This window comes from Schistocerca cancellata, chromosome 9 (genome assembly GCF_023864275.1).
Source record: "Schistocerca cancellata isolate TAMUIC-IGC-003103 chromosome 9, iqSchCanc2.1, whole genome shotgun sequence".
NCBI lineage: Eukaryota > Metazoa > Arthropoda > Insecta > Orthoptera > Acrididae > Schistocerca > Schistocerca cancellata.
Window position 1 is genome coordinate 396,644,253 of NC_064634.1, and position 6,000 is coordinate 396,650,252.

The 6,000-nt window shown below is 37.2% G+C and overlaps 1 protein-coding gene across 1 annotated transcript in view; it reads left to right on the top strand.

Moving 5' to 3' along the window:
• LOC126101079 (CUE domain-containing protein 2) overlaps positions 1–4,314 on the top strand; it is a 109,135-nt gene extending 104,821 nt beyond the window's left edge. Inside the window, exon 8 of the mRNA XM_049911758.1 lies at positions 3,208–4,314. The gene's annotated coding sequence lies outside the window, so the exon portion shown is untranslated. The remainder of the gene's footprint in view (positions 1–3,207) is intronic.
• The last annotated feature ends 1,686 nt before the right edge of the window (positions 4,315–6,000 follow it).

Below are 6,000 nucleotides of genomic sequence, written 5' to 3' on the forward strand. Positions count from 1 at the left end.
CCAATAGTTTGCTTATTTCTGCATCCTTGCATTTGTCTTCTAGTCATTAGCCATTTGGCACATTATGACAATCTTATTCCATTTCACCTGCTTTATTTCCTGCATTTTTATATTTTCTAGATTCAGTTTCTTATGAGTTATTCAGTGATATGTACTGGGCCTTCTCTTTTTACATGTCTAATTCTCTGCTGCCCCCATTTTCATCCCTCATAGTTGCCCATTTGTTTCCTTTTGCATTCCTTCCCCCTCTTTCAGTCTTGCTTAATGCTCCCTCCAAAACTCTCAACAACCTCTGGTTCTGAGATCCCTACCCTTACCTCTTCAGTTTTAGTCTGCTGTTCATAACCAATAAATTATGTTCAGAGTCCACATCTGTCCCTGGAAATTGCTTACAGTTTAAAATTTGGTTTTGAAGATTCTGTCTTACTATTATATAATCAATCTGAAAGCTTGAAAGGTTCACAGAGCTTTCCCTCATATACAACCTACTTTCATGATGATTACACCAAGTGTTAGTGATTATTAAATTATGCTCTGTGCTTGCAAAATTCTACCAGACACCTTCCTCTTCCATTCCTTTCCTCCAGTCCATGTTCCCCTACTGGTTTTCGTTCTCTTTCTTCTCTACTGCTGAATTTCAGTCACCCGTCACAGTTAAATTATCATATCCTTTAATTATCTGAATAAGTTCCTTTATCTCATCGTACATTCTTCCCAGATCTTCATTAGCATATAAACTTGTATTACAGTGGTGGTTGATGGTTTCTTGACTACCTTGATTACAATAATCCATTCACAATCAATTCATCCCACCGTATCGAACTTCGGTCTGTCCATTTTCCTTTTAGATTCTCTAACCTATGGGTGGATCATGTAACTAATGAAGAGGTATTGAATAGGATTGAGGAGAAGATAATTTTGTGGCACAACTTGACTAGAAGAAGGGATCGGTTGGTAGGACATGTCCTGAGGCATCAAGGGATCACTTCTGCAAGCATTAGAGCATATGCGCCGACATCGTGGCATGAAATTCATCATCTGCTCCGATTCCCAAAGCGCTCTACACGCTCTTGAACAGATGTACCCAGCGGATCGGATGGTGCAAGAGGTGCAGGATGCACTCCTGCTCTTGCAACAGCAGGGTAAGGATGTAATTTTCTGCTGGGTTCCAGGGCACATAGGGATTCCTGGAAATGAACTTGCAGATGCAGCTGCCAAGGAGGCTTGCTCCATCCCACCTCCTGCTCGCTGTTCCGTCCCCCTGCAGGCCATTACGTCTTTCGTGACTCAGAAGGTCATGCGTTGGTGGGAGGCTCAGTGGCTGGACGTGAGGGATAATAAGTTGCGAGCGGTGAAGGATTCTGTCCGACCGTGGCTCACCTCCTTCCGACAACGACGAGCTGAGGAAGTAGCCCTTACACGGCTTAGAATTGGACATTGTCCTTTGACACATGGTTTTCTGTTACGTCGTGAGGAGCCACCAACGTGTCAGACATGTGGGACACAGCTGTCGATACGACATATTTTAACTGAGTGTGTTTTATATGTAGGTTTGAGGGAAGATTTAAATTTACCACCAGACCTGCCCTCTATTTTAACTAATAATGAGGCGAGTGTCGCTAGAGTTTTACATTTTTGTGTGATGTCTGGCCTTCTTCCCAAAATATTGGGATTGAAGCCTTAACGTGCTGTCCAGTGGTTTGGTCACCCATTATTTGTAAGTGGTCACTCAGCCACCGTTAATTATTTATACCTGTTTGTACTGCTATTTTATTTTTCGTTTTATCTCCCTGTTTTGATGTGCTGTGTCCAATCTTGCCATTTGAACGATACCAATTCCCTCACTGTTTGGCTCTGAATTGAACTTTTGGGAATGGGCGCTGATAACCTCGCTGTTGTGCGCCCTAAAACACCAATCATCATCATCATCATCATCATCAAGGGATCACAAATTTAGCATTGGAGGGCAGCGTGGAGGGTAAAAATCGTAGAGGGAGACCAAGAGATGAATACACCAAGCATATTCAGAAGGATGTAGGTTGCAGTAGGTACTGGGAGATGAAGGAGCTTGCACAGGATAGATTAGCATGGAGAGCTGCATCAAACCAGTCTCAGGACTGAAGACCACAACAACAACAACAACAACAACCTATTTACCTGATTAATGAATCTAACATTCCATTCTCCAACCCATAGAATGTCAGTTTTGTTTTTCTTGAGGATATCCTCCTGAGTAGTCTCCACCCAGGGATCTGAATGGGGATGTATTTCATGTCCTGAATACTTTACCCAAGAGGACGCCATCATCATTAACCCCCGTACAGAGCTGCATGCCTTGGGAAGAGGAAAGGGAGGGGGGGGGGGGGGCTGTAGTTTTGCCTTGCTTTCAGCCATTCACAGTAGCAGTACAGGAAGGCTACCGACATGTTGGTTAATGTTACAAGACCAGATCAGTCAATCATCCAGATTGTTGTTGAAGCAATTACTGAAAAACTACTGTCCGTCTCGGGAACCATGGGTTAGTCTGGCCTCTCCACAGATACCTGATACAACTGCACATTAACTTCACACAGGTGGCCTGCAAGATTTAATTCATAAAGGCACATAATGAGAACAGGTATTGCAGCTGATGAATTAATAGACTTCAGGCTGTATTTGTCATTTTATAATGAGACTAGATATTGACTTGATTTTTTGCCAGGTATTTTCATCTTTCCACAATTACATTTCTTCTTGTTCCTAAGTTTATGACTAAGTGTGTACTGTTGTATACATTGCAGGCAACATTTAAAAGAATGAAGACATTTAGCACTCACTCTCCATGGCAGCAGTGTTATTATCTTTCTTTCTTTCTTTCTGTACTGCCTGCCATTTCAGTGGCATTTCGCAGTCATACATATGCTTCGATTGTCATTAATATTTGGCTTCAAAAATTATAAGACTGCATATGGTGTTCTGCACTATTTGTTTGTTAGAGTTCATGTTCTATCTTGCATTTTGAACTTCAGTATCTCTGGATGTCACATTCATATTTATTGATTTGTATGTGTTTTTAAAGTCATTATCTGCTAGTTACATTTTTGTTCCATGATGGTGATTCACTTTTCTGATCTGTCCATTATATAATGATGTTTCACTCTTGTAATCAATTTACTATATAATGATAGCTCACTTTTATTATGTGTTTATAATATAAAAATGTTACAGGTATTTTAGCATCATCTTTCTGGTTAGAGGAATGGGAAATAAAAGAGAGGCCGCACAAAGAGATGTGATTTTGAAAGAAAGGTATTGTTTCAAAGAAGAGAATTTATCTTTGCAGCTAATCTGAAGAATGAAGTTTTACAGATTGGACATAGTGAAAATATTACAGAAAATATTTATGCATTCCTTTCTGTTTGAAGGCAATTATACTTTGCGCATGGACTTCATGTGCCATTACTATTCTTGAGCTTTAACTGTTTTCTCTTCTGAAATTTTGTAATATTCTTTTTAATATACAGATCTGAAATGTGACATTTTGGAAAGACTGGACAATTTTCCCCACACTTTATAACTGTACAAGTTTTGACACAGCACTGTCTCTGCCAAGAATGTATTTATAATTATTACTTCTTAGTGAGAATGCAACTGAACATTGCTTTTGTCGGATGCCATCACTGAAGTGTTCATTAATATTTCTGAATAGTAATAGAGTCTAACAGTATTCTTGCTGCAGTCTGTACCACTAATGCCAAGCATTAGAGACCTATTTAATGTTCCTTAGAAGATAGACTATGCTTATTTTATTTGTGTATACACTTACTTAGACTACATGCGCAAAGTTGGAGGAATAATAATGGACACTGCAGGGTATTCTGGCATCAAGAAATTTACCTTTTTTCAGCCAGTCATCCAGTATTGAATTGCTCTGTTACATGAACTTTCATATGGCACAGCAGTAATTGCTGATATTGCAGTGCAGACATTTTGTATAATTGTGTGCATAATTATTTATACGAATTTTGTTACGTGTAAAAAGTGTTGTGTGTTTCTTATACTTGTTTTATTGTATGTCACAAAAAAGACGTCATAAATTGTTTAGTAAGAGACAGTTCCATATAAATGGAACATGATATTATCAGAGTATTCTTTGTATTTGTCGTGTGAATTACTCAGATATTTTTCTCATTTTTAAGGCACATTAACCTATGCTCTGGTAGACTGTATTTTTTCATTGATGGGAGTACTCTTTGTACTGGAGCATTTTTCCCTTGTTACGTGTGTGTGTGTGTGTGTGTGTGTGTGTGTGTGTGTGTGTGTGTGTGAGAGAGAGAGAGAGAGAGAGAGAGAGAGAGAGAGAGAGAGAGACTGAGTGCTAGTATTTTTATTTGAATGAGTGAAAGAATCATTTGTTTGATAGTATCACAGTTACAAGTTTCTTATGTCATTGCTTGCCATTATTGATCGTAGACATACTTTATTTATCTAATTATTTTTTGTATTTTTTTTTATTTTATGTTTTTTGTTACAGTTTATACATATGTGAGTGTCATAGATATTATGCAATTGTAAAATTCAGTATTCACAACTGAGAATATAAAGCAGCTACTAATTTAAAAAAGGAAAGCTACAGAATTGTAGAATATATGAATATGCTTAAATGGTTTTGACATTTAAAAATGTTTTAAGAAGTTGAAGTACTTTATTCAGTGCATTGTTCTGCTTCATTGGTGTTATCACAAATCAAGAATGATAAAATTTATTTTAATGTTACTCCGAAACACACAGGAAGTCAACAGTAAAAACTCATGTAAAGAACAATGTTTTCATTTTCTCATTTGATAACCACACTTCACTGTGTGTTTTTCATATTCTGTAAAGACGCTATGATACTTTCAGTTCTTGCACTAACTGGATAATCACTGATGTTAAAATAGTGCTGTGAAACTTTCTTATTTCCTTAGTTGTGGTTAAAGAATAACTGCGTCTTGAAAATTATCTTAGAAAAAAATATGCAGAATAATCTGAATCTTTATGATGCCAGCTGTCTTTCACATTTGGTAACTGTGCAATATTAAATTTGACCAAACTTATAATCAATGCAACAAGTTTATTTGCTTGTGCATGTAAGTGGTAAACACAAAGAAGTGTTTCTACAGGTCTCTCTTTCACAGCATCGAGATAATATTTCCTTTTACAGTTCTACTGCTTATGATTTGTGACTTACAAATCTGCCTTCAGGTAAATTCTTCTACAGATGTTACTTCAAGTAGTGTTAGAAGGCCAGTAAATCTGTGCTATGTGTGCCAAGTGATTTAATTTTAGTGCTAGTTTTGTATGTACTGCTGCAAGTGTGATATATTTTCGCAGTGTCTTCCTCAGTGGCCAGAGATGCTTCAGTGTTTTTACATGAAAAAATAAGAACAGTGAAATGTCATTTCAGAAATTTTGTAAGGATTATGTTATATCTACAGATGGGTGTATGACTGAAGCCATTCAAATCATTTAATTATCAACCTCATTTCATTTATAGCTCTATTGGAGTGGATCAGGTGGTTTCAGTGGTTTGTGTGTGTTGGATGCCCATAAAGCAATGCAATATCTATGATCAGCAATGTAGTATTGTTTCCCTTTGTGATCTTCAACATAAATAATCTGTTTGGCATGTTAATCTGATATTTTAATTGTTTTGTAGTATTTGCTTATAAATCACTAACATAAGGAACTGCAGCTATAAATATATGGATGGCTGTACCACTACACTCAAAAGTTCCATTGAACTGCTAGTACTGTGCAAGAATCTTATAGAACCAGCATTGCACAAAGCTTTTTATAATGGTTTATTTCAAATCAGCATGGTTCATTACTTCTTAAAGATTCCTTGGTTTCATTGCTGTATCTGATTTCTGTTGTACAATCTTTCTTGATGACAGTTATTAATTAAAGGTGGCACCAAAGGAGGAAATTACAGTCTCATTGGTGATCCCAATTTACTACCATCTCAAGTTTAGTGCTGTA